We start from the raw sequence: 15,936 nt of genomic DNA, 5'->3' as shown, positions 1-15,936 counted from the left end.
ATCACAAATCAGTCTGGGTGGCAAAAAAAGTTATTAGTATCATTTGTCATAAGCAGATTTTACAAAGCAACAGGGTTTTGCTGGATGGAAGTTGAGAAAGGTTGAGTTACACTCAGAAATAGAAAAACAATAGTGCTTCTGCATGGCAAAACATTACAAAACATATCCAGAGAGGCTTCTGAAATGCTACCAGGGGTAGGGGGAAGGATTACTTTCCTCATTGCTGGACTGATAAAAAACACACTCTGTGAGGCTCCACATTTCCCAAGAGCTTAAAACGAGATACCAGCAGAAAAGCAGGATGGCAGATGCCACTGAGAACTGAGCTCCTGACCAGTAGGACATCATCTGTGATCCTCAAATGTACATAAGAGCATAGGCAGCAATCCTCTCTGTCTGCCTAGCAGCTAGAGGATTAGATAAAAATACGAACCGTCTCATTTGAAGAACTTGATTTTATTCTCATGTATTCTAATACCATTATACACACGTAAAAGGTCCTCCAGTCTTTTTAGTACTGTAAAAAGTGGTGTAAAGCAGACTTGAGATAAATTAAGAACACTCCTGATATTTTAAGAGACACTTCATGTAGACTTTATGCATAGCAAGGGAGAAAAAAAGATCTTAGGATGGTAAACACCACCAAAATCAAGGGGAAGACTCACATTGTACATCACCACTGCCAATCACTTTTATTATAATGCTTCCTAAATAAACGGCAGGGACCCATCACATACACATCAGAAGAGACTGTCGACACGCTCGTTTTCTAACATAGCACAGGCTTTTCTAGCACAAATACCAAGGATCTCCTTTCATCCCAAACATATTTTTCAAACCATCGACAGAACTTCACAGGCTGCTCCCAAGAAGAAGGATCAGCTTGGTTCACCAAAGACCTTCAGACACCAACAATACCAAGGGTACAGCACAAAAAACTTTTCTCTGAGGTATTAGTACATTTAAGAAATCTGAATATACATTACCTTCAAACAGATGGGTGACAGAAACACCACAGCTACTCTCACAAAGTTACAGAGCACGAGCAACCCTTGGCTTCACTTCCCTTCCAGTTCCCCTGGGACACTGATTAAATACCTACGTAGAGAATGAGCAGCACCTGCTGAAACAAAGCATCTGCAGCACCTGGCTTTTCCCTCGAGATCTCCTACCTCACTGCTAATTCAGCCAAATCCTGTTTAGTTTCTGTAATTTGCTAAGTGCCTTTTGAATGGTTACAGCTGCATAAGCCCTTGGGTTTTAGTGCTTTGTACGATACCTTAGTTTATTATCCTTTGGGCAACTATTTCCCCGATTTTATTTTTTAATTTATTGCATGTTTACCTGCTAGACCACACTGGGAACATTGCTACTTTTCCAATCAATTATATCATAGAAGATGTTGTCAGTGTTGCTCTATTAACAAATATATCAAATTGCTCCCAGAAGAGGCTCTTGGTGTGACTTCCATGATAATATCCTCATAGCAAATAAAACAGAAGAGTCTCAGATGCTGTGAGTGACCATTGCATAATTTATCACCAGAAGGCAGGAAGAATGATGGGACAAAGCAATGAAGAAAATCAGTTCCTTAACTGTGTTTGAACACTTCCTAAATCTGGGTAGCAAAAAGTTATTTCGCCTTGGTCAGATGGACTATTTAAAAGAAAAGTCTGCACCTACACGCTGTGTTACCACAGCTGTATATTTACAGCAGCTCTATGAGGACTGTATGATGAAGAATAAGGAAATAATATTCCTGCTAGGAAAGGTTATTATTCTGCATAGAGAATAAATGAACAATTTCGTCCCGAGGAGGAGGAAGCGGGTGGAGAACTCATAGGGGTGGTTGGGTGCTGTGGGGCAGAGCTGAAGGCTCTGCTTCATGAGTAACAATTCCCCACAAGTCACCCCATTCGTTAGCACTAATTAGATGCATTTCTGAACAGGAGGACCAGAACCTGGTCTGCTTTGATGTCCTCTAAGTCAAAGGGTCTCATGTTCTTCATAAATTGAAATACACGTGGAAATGACTGCTAATCTTCTGCCATTTCCACAGATCTCATATTAGCAACAGCACCTTTTTTTCAGGGAAAGGAAGTCAGAAGTGGACATGCAAAGGGCATCTGTGAGTATACTCCAGTCAAGTAATAGGAAATTATAGGTCACTTCGATTACAGCTAATTAAACTTCAGATAATTAATTTGACATCTAGAGCCATGCATACTGAAAGGCCGCAGGGTTTTGCTTCTGTTGTGTTTACTCTGCAGCACGGTTTCACTCAGTGTGAGAGCTCTGTCCTGGTCAATGAGGAGGTGAAATGAGAAGCTTGGATTTCTCCAGAAACACAGCAGGGACAAATTTGAAGCCTGAGTTTGACAACGGCTGCGCTACTGTGACATTTTGGGGGTGTTTGGCCCTGCAAGCCTTATATATAGCACCATGCTTGGTAAGGGGGTGCAGGGTACGTTGTCCAGCATCCTCATACTCTTATGTCCCCCAGTGAACAAAGGAGAACAGGATTACAAACAGATTAGAACCTCTTTACATTAAAGCCACAGTAACAAGCAACTTAAGTTTCAAAAACAAAAGTTCTCAAAAATTAGGTGTGCAAGGTTACCAGGGTCATCAGAAATGTTTCTCAATTTGTTGTCAAGACAAAAGCACCCACATGAAGAGCACGGCATTTTTAAGTACAGGTCAAAATAAAGAAAAGCAAAACTTACCACCTTTTGAGTATTTTCCTGCCAACCAGTACAATTCTTTTTACTGTTTGCAGCTTTATATTAAAAAAAATTTAAAAAATCTCTTCTTCATATTTGTTGCCTCTACAAGTTCTGCTCTTCCCTGACACTATGACAAGGCCCCATGATAAAAAAAAGACTCTGCAAGTTTTATATATCTGCCAAGTTTCATCAAAACAACTCACCCAGGGGACTGACTGGAGAAATATAACAAAAGAACTATTTCACATTTCTCAAAACCTGAGTACACAAAATACATCCCCAGAAACCCTATCTGAGCCTGAATCATAGCCAAACATTAGTTTTAGCGCAACATTTATATCAGAAATCCAACCTCAGTTCAACAACCTTTAGCACGTACGTTATCTCTAAACAGCAATGCATTTGGCCTATGAAATGGTTTCTTAAAATTTAATGTGAACAAACTAGGTCAAACAGTTGATTATATTTTTAAATTACATTTGCTAAAAAAGGGAGAGATCTTATATTGCATAAGTCCCATCTCTGAGTTTAACAGCACTCCGTGAGGAAGAAAGTAATTTCTGTTTTACAAAGCCGAAGAATAACATTCCTGTGTCGATGCAGGAAATTCGGAAAGAATAATGGAGTACAAAGAAAAAGTGGAATTGATCCCTGTGTTTCACTGAGCAAAGCTGGATCATAAACACATTAGAGACAAAATGGGATTGAGACACTGCCATCAGCTCAGTGGTGACCGAGGTTTTTGTTTGTTCATTTAACTCTGCAGCACCGTGTAGTTCTCCCTGGTCCCTTCCTCTGGCATAAAATTTGCAGTAGCCTCCAGCACAATGAAAAATGCAAGCCACCGTTAATTTCTGCTCATGCATTAAGTGGCTTCTCCTGCTTCCTGAATTATTCTTAAAACAAATTCTAGTAAAAGTAACTGTTTGGCTGATAACTGCACCAAATCCTTGCATCCTCAACACAACAAGAGGTTCAGTCAGAGATCTCCATTTTCAGCCACTCTGAGTCTCTCTTTAAGAGAAAACACCCAGCTGATATAGCTAGAAATATTTTCATCGCTTCTTTTCATGCTAAGACCTTGCCATCTGGATCGCTGTGCCATCTCGGTGGCCTGGTCACGCTGATCCAATTGCCCTTAATCTACCCAGCTCTTCCCTCTGCACTTCACACGGGCTCCAGCTCAGCTCACATTCTTTAATCCCTGGCACAAAACAGATGAACTGTGTCCAATTCTGACCAGCTGAGATTTGCAATATGTCCTCGGGACCAGGCGCAGAGCAGAAAGCTTTCATTTATACATATGGTTTTTAATGGGATTCATACAATTTTTGACCCTTCTCAGTGTTTCAGGACTGCCTGAGCCATGCAAGCAGGCGCTCTGGCAGCTGGTGGGAAGAAGACACTGTCCCATCACATCCTAATTACATGGAGGACATGCAGATGTTTAACCTTTTACAAGTCCGCAGAGGAAGGGAAGAGACAAGGCTTTGCTAGCCTCTGCTGTTACTGGCTGATGTTGCAGGAATTTAAGGAAAAGAAGGATTGTTTTACTTGTGGAGGGATGGCTGGGGACAAGGGTTGTCTTTAAGTATCAAACCTTCCTACCCTTGGCAACATCTGTAATCAAGTGAATAATAGCGTGAGTCTCCTCTAGCTCAGGGAGATGGACAAACCCACAACAGAGAAGTCACTCAACAGAAACTTTGTTCTCCATGGGCTGCTTTGTCCTTTTGGAAAAAGATAAGTTCAAAAAATACTCTAGCTCTGTTATTTTTGGAAGGAACATCTACTTTGGGCAGATAACTTCATTTCTAAAGCAAGACTACAGCTGCCAAAAAGTCAGTCTTCTACAGTCATCTCTCAAGCACAATGACGCTGGACTCTCACACCCATTTTTCCTCTCCTTTTTTGACAAACTCTGAAATTTCAACATCAACTGAATAACCAACAGCCGCACCGCTGCCCTACAACAGGTTTATTGCAGAGACAGAAGGGAGTCATGCTTTGGCAGAAGAGAAGAGGCTGTCACTTTTAAGATGGGACCAGACCTCATTTACTGTATCACAGTATTGCCTTCATATCACAATCCTTTGTCATCTTTTAAAACAAAAATGAAGCATCAATGGCATCTGCATGGATTTATTTGCTCCTCAGGAGGAATAAATCCAAAAGAACAGCCACAAGTGGGGTTATTTTTTTATAGTTATTTAATTTTTAAATGGGAAGCTTAACTGCTGCTGTTTCTTTCATTTTTCCTTTTAATTTCAAGAAGAGAATTCATAGTTCAAAGTACAAATCCTTTACCAGAATGAACCAGGCCGTGAAAGGTCAGACATTTGGTTCTTAGAAAACCAGAAAATGAAAGATGTTCCTGTGATTTCAGACCTGATCTTAGAGACAGGAGCCCTGGGCTAAGGTCCCAACTCTACTCTGAGGCTGTTTAGAGCTAATGATTCTGCTGTACACGCTTACATGCTCCAGATGGAAATTTGGAGGAGCTTACACACAGGGATACCATACGAATTCGAGAAGACAGTTCTAGTCTTGTACTTCAACTACCAGCGGCAGAAGATGGTTCTTACTATTTGGAAAAAAGCGTGAAACCTTGCATTGTTGTGAGTGCATGACGTCCCCCGGTTTCACCGATACATACAGTTCCTTTGTTTCCATCTCTACAACCTCATTAACATTTTTATTTTAAAATTTATTTATAGTTGAAGTTAATTTATTAATGACTAAGCAGGAAACATCTCGGATGGAAAATTAAGAGCTATATTGTGATCTGCATTATAAAAGCTGCTCTTTGTACCTCAGGCTGAAGACTCAACACCTTGAAGAGGCAGCTCCTTGGAAACCCCATTCAATTCCACTTAGTTTTATTTGCGGGTGATGAATACCTAATTCTATATCAGCACACACATAAGGAATAAGGCAGCATCTAAAAATCATAAATCTTACCACAACAGGTCAGAGAGACTCGCACAGGGAAGTGCTTACATGTTTCTGATTTCCAAAGCATTGCCTTTGTTTCATAAAAAAAAGTTTCATTTTCAGACAAGACGGAAACACGCCGTGGGCCACTACCAAAGCTCACATCCCCAGCTGCTGGCACGGGTGACACGTACTCACAGTCGCAGTGTGCTAACATCCCATCTAAGGCAGAGCAGAAGCACAACCCTGCTGTCCTTTGGTTGTCACAAATAATAACAGCTTCTGGGAGTCCGTTGGTTAATTTGAAAATATTCCAGCACAAAGTTTTCCATCTTAATGAAATGCAATGCACCAATTACCCCAAACTGATCATTAACACAGGACAAGCTAAGGTGAAAGAAGATTTTACAGAAACTTAAAGGCTTCCTAGACAAAAAAAAAGCAAGCACATATTACCACCATGGTGCAAAATTTGCAACCTTTGTCTCCCAAACATTTTTTCAAGGTTGGGTGACATGCCCTGTAGCCCACTTACATTTGAGATAAAGGATATTTGACTGAAACATTTAGTAAGAAAGAACTAATTAACACTCTACTTTCATTAGCGAAAAATAATACCAGAGTGATCTTGAACAAGAATGATCTTGAACAATTAATGTTAATTGCTTATGCTTGTATGAAAGACCTTGACAAATTTACAGTAATGGTTTATCTTCCTTTCAAGAGCAGAAAATGAGTAGCCCTCCCAAGGGCTTAGGGACTGGTACAATGTTAACCCTGACTTAGTTAACCATTTGAGAGCCAATTAAGTCTATCTGCAAAGAAGGAGGAAAGGGGAAAAGTACTTGATAATAATGGTAACGCCGACAGATGTACCCAGAAATTATTTGATTTCTCTGTGAATATTTTTAACGCATTAAAATGAAGATATTTAACAAGGTTTGCAAAACAAGCAACTTCAGTTAAAGGAAAAGGAAACTGGCAGTCCCATTAAAGAACAATTTCTAAGGCTTTAGTAGAAAGCTCTCAGCTATGTGTGTATTACTCATTATGGGCTGTTAGAAAAAAAATTAATTAAAATTTAACCTGTATAAAGCTCTTGCAAAACAGACAAAACTATTAGAGTTTTTCTCAGCCAAAAAAATTAAAGAAAACATTGAATTTCCGTGGAATATAAAGAGTGAAAGGCATAACTTTTGCTTTCAGCTTCCTCACCCTTGAAGCCTGTTCAGTATTCAAGCACATACAATATTCAAACCGTTCTCGGACAAAATGATACTGAGATAGTGAAGCAGCACATAGACAGATATTAAAATTCTACTGAAAGATTTCTTATGGTCTTTCTGTTCCCTGCCTGCTTAATATGTGGTATAGAAGGTTCCTAATCAATGCCTACGAGTTGTGGATGCTCCCAAACATACTGCAGGCTTCTCCTCTATGAAATTGAGTAAAGTAATTTCCCTTTCTCCTTGCTATTGCACCAGAATAAAAGCTCAGCTTCTCCCAGATCCAGTTTCTATGTTAAAAGAAAAGCGCTAGGGATGTGGGCGGTCTTATTTTGTGTACAGCACATCTAACAGCTGTCTGGTGTGGATGGCTGCTTGGGAAGCTGCTGTAGCTGCATAAACTTGGCATGCTCAATGCATACACAAGCTGATGAAACATTATGTTCCACTTTAATAGAAGAAAATGGAAGTTGAGATCGGAAGGACCTTTGCAAGTACACGGCTAGTTTCAAAGCGTGAAATCTTGCAAGGTATTTGAGACTGCTCATGGTGCAAATCACGCTATTAATTCATCTCTGGTTTGGGACACGCAAGGGAGCCCTTTAGGAAGTCTTTCCCAATTGCAGTAGGGAAGAAAAGACGCTTCACAAATCCATCACCTAGGGCGGTCAGGAGCCCCCCAGCTCAGCAAGGCCATAATCTCAAGTTCAGACATTCTGCAACTCTTTCCAGGATGGAAAGATGCGTTCCAGCACACGGGTGGACGGCAGTTGTTCGCTTCACACCAATGCTGCCTTGAGTCTGGCGAAGAACTTTTGCTGGGCTCAGTGCTGCAGCAGCCGAACGTGCCATACTTCAAACACTGGTCACTCGTGGAAAATGAGACAACAACCCAAGAAGCTGTCTTCTCTTCTGACATTGCCACACTCTGAGAAAGTCAGCCCTCTCATCAGGCATCTTAAACACCATCTGTCCATGTTGAGAATCCATTTCGAAAACTTGCTGAGCCTTATGATGTATGTCCCTTGCTAAAAGTAAAAACGCTGCACGGAAGATGATGAATTGGGCAATATGCTTGCTTTAAAACTTCAAACTGCTTTCAGAGCGTATGGAAATGCCAGGAAATTATTAAACACCTCTGTAATTCTTGCTCAAAGATATTTCTTATCTTAATTCTCCTCAGAAGAAGGTGTTAACTACTTGGCTCCACAGGAGGGGAAAAAAAAAAAGAGGAAAAAAATCACTTTTCAATATGCGTGATAAAAAGAAATAAAATCATGTATTTTCCCTCCTGCCCTTGAATATTCCTTGTCTTGGACCACCTGATAACAGAACTGAAAAGATATTTAAAAGTCTAACATCAGCTTTAGGGAAGATTCTAATAAATTGGGAATTGCCCATCCAGGTCAGGTTCTTGATCCCTCCTGTCCACGTTGCTGTCAAACAGCCCAGCTGAAGCAGGTGCTCCAGGGGAAAGCACAGGAGCTGCTATACTAAGTGCTCCAGAAGAATTACACCCAGACCTTCAATATTTCAGAACACCTAATCACTGGCACTACTTCAGCTCTAAATTTTCTCATTGTACATGTCATTTTCCAATATATGGAATATATTTCCAATGCTTCCTTTGATCTCTTATTCTTCATGTTCTTTAAGATTTAAAGAGCTTTCTGTAATATAAAAACAAGGTATTGATTCCTGCACAACGCTTAGTGGAGATTTGGCAGAACTGTGGCACTGAAGTTTATTTTATGGTCCATTACTAGAGTGACAAATTTATTGGTCCAAATTCTACCCTCGGGAAGACCTGACCCTAAAGAATAAAAATATATAGTTTCCATGGTACCGAAGGTCAACTACAAGGTCTGAAGTGTTCTCAGTCGACACGAGAGCAAATATCTAAGGAGGAAACGTAAGAACTTCTAGGTTTACATCTCCTATTTTAGTGTGTCTTCTAGGACACCTTATATATTAAGCAAAAATTACATCATTTGACAAATGTGTCAACTTAAAGCTGCTTGTTGCTTTGGATACCATTGGAAGCATTGGAAATATATTCTGGTGGAACAGAAGTTAGAAATTCCTAGAAAAAAATCACATCACTAACAGAAAAAAAGCTATAAGCATTCTCGTTTGCATGTAGTGCTTCATATTTCTGGACCACACAGTCATTTAGGAAGCTATCAATAGCATCATTTTACACAGGAAAGCAAAACAGAGGCATATAACTACAGATTTGCACAGAGTCACACAGCAGGGAAAACTGCTGATAAAAATAAATAAATAAGCCCACAAAGCATCCTCAGACCTGGAAGCACACTAACTTTCTCAGTTGAGTGATGGCAGAAGCGTGCTGGGTATGATATGAAATAGTCTTTTCCCTCAAGGGTATATGGACTCCCAGCCTGGAATTGCATCAACCACCCCCTCTGTAGGAGTGATCAAACACAGTAGTGATACCTTTGAGCAAGACTGTACTTGATTTTCAGCTCATCTTCTCTCACAACAGCCCTGTAAATACTCTATCATTAACAGCGCTGCTACGATGCAGAGATGCTAAGGGACTTCCTTTTGATCACACAACAACTGCTTGGAAAAACTTCTGTTTGGGAGTGGCTGGATAAAGGAGAACACTTTGAGTCAGGATGTAGGCAGTTAAGCATCACCTCTCTCCAAGCACCATCTTCCTACGATCTCTCTGGATCACAAACTCTTCTGTAACGTATTGATTCCATCGCTCATTAAAGGAACACTATTACAAGCAACCAAAGTATGCTGCAAAAAAATTCTCCAAAACAGAAGATTACCCCAAAGAGGAAATACAGATAATCAAGTATTAAAATGCAAATTTGTTTTAATGCCACATCAAAGTTACTTGGTAATAAAGCCAAGGGATTATCCTGCTTTATGAATGCAAGTGGTTCTACAGCCTTTTCTTCTGTTTAAAAAACATCTCCTGTACATTCCCAAATGGTTCATGACAGGCCGCCTACTTTGTCTGAAGCCCTAGGTTTAGCCAAAACTGTCTCAATAGTGCTTAATTTTAATAGTAATAAAATGCAGTCCTTCACGTCTTCGATTAGTTCATTAGTCTCCTTACAGAAGATAAATGGTTTCTGTACGTGCATGCCTAAGAGGTGCGTGTTTTTCAACAGTTGCCATTCCTCACTGCAGAATGTCACATCAGCTAGATCCCGGCTACTAAAACGCGGCATCTGCTGCAATAACGCATTAATTGTTCAGAGAAATTTAACTGAACTGCAGCTGCACAGTGAGGCAAGATCAGGTGGTTGAAGGACTGGTAGAAGAAAGCGGTCTCCTGAGTTCACTCAGCTATGGGACAAGCCTCTGATTTGGAGCAAACCACTGTAACTGGAAGTGTGATCGATATGGAAATGCAAAGACAACCTCAGGTTTTCGGAGAATCCTGACATGGGCCAGATCCAGTGCTATTTGAAGCCAACGAGAACTTTCTCAATGACCTCCTAAACGCTCGGTTGAGCCCTGGACCGTTGCAGCTCAGCAATATTTGCCTGCTCCTGCTAGCTGGAGGCATCTCCTTCCTACCACAAAAACCAAGTTCTAGCCCATCCCAAAGGATGGTAATCTTAGTCCCAAACTCCATACACCTAAACCTCACAGGGAGAGGAGTTGGGGTTGAAAATGGCATCTTGTAGATAATCCTCCCAACCTGGCACATCTTGCTGCAGGCCACCCACTGACACAGCCTTACCTCTGGAGTTAAGGAACCAAAACACAATCCCAGTTTTCCCTTGAATTTAATTCTTCTTTCTTGCCTCCAAAATGGTAACACGGGCAGACAACTATATCAGATCTATACCCTTCGAATTCATTATCTATTCTCCTGAAGTAGTAATCATAGCCGTCTACTTGACCATAGTAGTGTTTCATAGGTACTTGACTGCAGGAAATAAGAACAAATGAAAGAGGACTCCTCAAAGTCTATGAGACTTGATTCATTTCAGGCCATTCTTGAAACCAGCAAAAACATAAAAGCATAAAAACCAGAGAGTATTCTCACACACTGAAGTCTGCTGACACCACTTCTGAAACAAAACCACCTGAATTGTTTGCTGAGGTAGGGTAAAGGAAACGGGCTACTGATAATTGTATTAACTTTGTTCTCATAAAAGCAACCTACATAAAATGTGGGGAAAAAAATGGCTTTACTAATATCAACAAGAAACCTTTTCAGCTTTTTCTCGTTCAGCAGAGCTGCATTTCACCAACTGTAAACAAATAAAAAAATATTCCTTCCACTTCAAGTAATTTTGTGACCACCTAACATCACATCTTTTTCCATTTCATAGAATCACAGATATGTAAGGCTGGCAGGGACATCAGGCGGTCATCTGATCCAACTCCCTGTTCAAAGCAAGGATAACCAGTTATTTGCAGTTCTTTGCTGTCCGAATAGTAATAACTGTCTTTTTCTAGCACCTTTTCTTACATCGAGCTGCAGTCAACTGCAGTGTCAGTCTAAAGACTCATGCACAGAGAGCACAAAAATTGGGGGGGGCGGGGGGGAAGAGTACTCAGTAGCTGGTAATGCAAGTGTATTGAGAAAATTTAACAGGGAAAACCCATTATATTCTGCCATTTGTGCACTGGTAGAGCGCTTCAGCAATCACCAGTCAATTCTACACCACTTTTTTAATGTCAAAGTGACTGTGAGTTAACAGCACTAATGAATCCTACGGTGAATGCCAGCATTTGAGCTATTCAGGGAAACACTGAAAGGAGAAAAAACTTTCTAAAAAGCTACAATTCATTCTCCATCTCTTCCCCAATAAAAAAAAATCATTCAAAAAGCGATTCTTGGGGCTCACAAGGCATACTTTGAGACACACTATGGAAAGGATCTAAGTTTTTACTCCAGGCTAATGACAGAGCGCTGCTGACACTTTAGAAGTACTTTTACAGTCACTACAGAAGACTTATTTTCAGAATCTTCTGAGTCTCTAAAGTGACATCTTCTTAGGGAAAGAAAAAAATGAAAGAATCATTTTCTGCATAGCTGCAGTAGGCATCATAAAATGTTAATTTAGGGTAACCTTTCTAGAAGTGCTTAAATGATCCACAAGTCTGAACACCACTGTCTTTTCCGTATCTTAAATACCCATTTCTTTGGCCCATAGTAAGCTGAAGTTGATCTTCAACCAATAGTTCATTAACAACTCAAAAACAAGCAACACTGCTTGATTTTAATTAAAACATTATTTCACAGCTGATTTAATTGCTAAAATGTAAAGTATGGGTTGGATTAATTTCCTGTGTGGTGGCATCATATGACACTGAAGTATTTTTTCAAGTGTGTAATTGAAACATTCAAATAAGCACAGATAAGATGCTTCCAAATTGGCTGCGATGCTCAAGATGACTGGCAAAGATGATCCCCTCTGTGGTTTTAATTTCTTTTGTACCTGTTAGATGTTCTGTGTAATTCACTGTTAAAGCACTTCAATGTGTTTTCACCTGTTGAAATAGTAAGCATCCTTACTCTGCCAAAACAACGGCAAAATCAAAAATTCAAATTTTGGTTTTTCAAAAACAGAAAATACAGTTTCAGTTCATTTCTGTCAGCTGGGATAATAAAGGCAAAGCTTCCTTGGGAAATACATGTGTGGGCACACACAAATGCATGTCAAAACAATCACTTCTATTGTACGTAAAAGTATTTCCCTATATGAAAACCAAAACTTTAGATTCTGCAGGCAGCCATGAAAAATGCAAGTTTGCCTTTTTCAGTTCCTTAGTTTTCCCAAGGACAATCCTATAGCACTTAAAGAGATGATGGAAAAATGCATAGCAGTGTTGATCCAAAGAGAATTTAGATTATCAATTATTCAATTATCTTGAATTCAAATTTTACCCTAACATAAGAGGTCTATATGACTTCATCTTCCCTCCATCAAGTTATACTTGGCTCTTATCACAGTTAAATTAAATATTAACATGAACCGAGCCCCTCTCTGCCTCAGTTCTGCAGCTGTAAGCAAGCAGGAATAGTATTTCTGAGACAAAGGAATATGCATATTCCTTTTGGACATATATTTGTATATAGCCTTAGCAAAACAAAATAAATACATGCTATATAGGCCATGCAAATGTAGGGGGAAAAAATGCTGAGCAAGACATTTTTGTTCTGCTTCTAGGTAGAAACAGTGAAGATTTTTTTGGTCCAAACGTATCATTCTGTTCCAACACATTACTTTATTCAATTTGATGAAAATTGAATGACCAGAACATAATTAATGGTTGAAACTCTCTGTTTAACAAATTGAAATACTTTGAATACTAACTAGCCATATGTAAAGCTCATCAATATTAATGAAACTTTCTGAAATGTATCATTTATTCTTCACGGACAGAATAGATATTAATTGGAAATAAGTCTTGTAAAGTTAGGGTTTTCAGAGGCACAGAAGTGATTAGGGAAAAATTCACAAAGGTGTCCAAGAGATTTAGAAGCCTAAGTTGCATTTTAAAACTGAATTTTCCAAAAATCCCAATCACCTATCCACACTGTGAACATCCAAACAACCTTACAAAAGTGGCCTTCAGCACTGAGAATCCTACTTGATGGCAACAAGACGCAACATGTGGCATCTCAAAAGTCCAGAAAAAAACAGAGAAGGCAAAGTCAGACTCTTCAATTAGATTATGAAAAAGAAAAAAAATCATGATGCTGTAATAAGAGCATGTTAAGAGTTAAAATATCTTAAAACCCAGTGCAGAACTACTCATAAAGCTGTGTTGGATTCAGTGTCCTAAACGTTGTTACAGGGAGAAACTAAATCACGCAAAAAGTGAGCCACGCTTTGATTTTAGTAATTTGGTGCTAGATGTCCTTGGCTCCCAGTTTTACAAAACTACAAAATCCTATTTTGCAACAAGAAAGCAACGGACATTAAGAAAAACTGAACAAGTGTGAAAAGAGGCTGCAGATCTGCAAGAACAAGACCACACTGAAATAATCATAAGACCAAGATGCACAACGCACTACCAAAATATCCGAACCAGCCTGCCTTTACTGCCCTCTCCAGCTGCTCCCCCACCCCAAATGCTGCTGCTCAGGCATTACTGAAGAGGAAAAAGTTTGCTAGGATACATAAGAAAAAAAACATAATAAGTCTTTTTTTTCTTTTTTTTTTTTTGTAACATAGTAACCAGCATTTTAAAAACGAAACAGAAAATCAGCAGCCCACAACCTTGACATCAAATTTTGTCTGATGAAATGAGTAGGTTGTTATCCTCATTAAGAATACGCAATTCATTTGCATGTCTGCAGGTGCAGTCCTTGAACACTGATGTAGGACATCATGTTAACAGCAAAGGCAGTGGATTACTATAACAATTATTTATTCAGCTCTTCACATAATAAAATAAAATAGCAGTTATCTAACATTCTGTGAATTACTTGAGCAACAACTTCAGATTATTCTGCAATGCTGTGGACTGACTTTTCAAATATGTATTAACACAACTTTGTCATTAAGTAATTGCCAGTGGAAAGTTTGTTGTTGTTGGCTTTTTTACTTTTAATATCTCTCTCAACTGTTTATTAGATTAAATTTAAGAAGGGTGAGAGAAACACGAGTCATTAAATCACCTGAAGGTGCTTCCTGTTTATGAGGCAATAACCATTTTCCTGGGCTAATAAATTCAAGGCCCGCAGCTGAACATTTATTAGCCCAAGATACAGTTATTGTTAAACTAATTGGAAGCACCCTGAAGTTGTTATTATAATGAAACTTCTAATGATTAAATATTTGGGAGAAATCATCTGTTAAAGTGTGGGGTTTCTTAATGAGAAACCGAGGAGTTTGGGCAACATTACTGTTTTTGATGAGTTCTGGCACCGAAGGAAAGTGGTTGTGTCTGACTCATTCCGAGACCAGTAACGCGCGTATTTGACATGGAATGCCTCCTCATTTTTTTTGCCGAGTTGCTATACACACTCATTAGTCAAGTATCATTCCTTCTTCCTACCCTGAACACCACCGAGACTGTAAGATATTTAGAGATCACTTCTGGTTGTGAACACCTGCAACTCCCACAAAGTCCCCGAACTGGGGCCAAATAGGAAACTATATGGTTAAAGACCAGCAAATTAGCTCTTTACGTGGAAATTGGTGAGTGTTTGCAGAACTGCCTCTAACTGCGGTGTGAGTTCTGGCTGGGAGTGGTTGTAGCCATGGACAGCAATGCACCAAGTACAGGAGAAGCTGCAGCAGCTACTGAGCTGTATCAAAACAGAGATACCAATATTGGATTGATCTGCGAGCCTCCGAAGGGAAAAATGGATTGAAGTTTAGCTCAATAAAAGTCAATGAAAAAAAATTTCTATTGATTGCAGCATGAATTTCAGGGACTAACTTGTATTTTATTGGCAGGATGGAGGATTCTCCAATGACAGCCCATGGCATGAGGATCCCTAACACAGGTGGATGCTAGGAGACAAATTTACACTGCAGTAACACTGCTGAAACTTTAACAGTCTGCCCTGATGTTCCTGTGAACCAAAGCCTAAATCCATCACCCTGGGGAGCGCGTCTCCCTGTTGCCTCAAGCAGCCGGCCAGCTCTAAGCCAGAGATGAAGTAAGGCCGTGCAGACAAGCAGATTATTTTGGTCTGACTTACTACGTAACACAATATGCAGGATGATGGTCCATTTTTTGTGTGCAAGGGTTTTGGGGAGGAATCGTTTGAACCTCCTTCCATAAGGCAGCAAGGACAATAAAACAATAAAAATCCAACCTGCGGGGCAGAAATACACTCCACAAACCAGCTGAATTAAGAATAACAAATGTTAAAAACAGGGTAAATGAGAAACTCTCCCTTTGGCGTGCGGGCTTGGTTTGCTTCGTCTTGGCTTTGCTCACCTTTGGTTCCCAAAGCATCAATGAACCTCTAGCCATTGCCATTCCACTATCATTTTTCTTCAATACCACCTCTTTAAGAGACAAATACATTTAAAATATCCCTTATGGCTTTTCCCCAAAGCTTTGGGTGACAGCGAACACAC

The sequence above is a fragment of the Grus americana genome, chromosome 26 (genome assembly GCF_028858705.1).
Source record: "Grus americana isolate bGruAme1 chromosome 26, bGruAme1.mat, whole genome shotgun sequence".
NCBI classification, from domain to species: Eukaryota; Metazoa; Chordata; class Aves; order Gruiformes; family Gruidae; genus Grus; species Grus americana.
Note: the sequence above shows the minus strand (reverse complement) of the source record.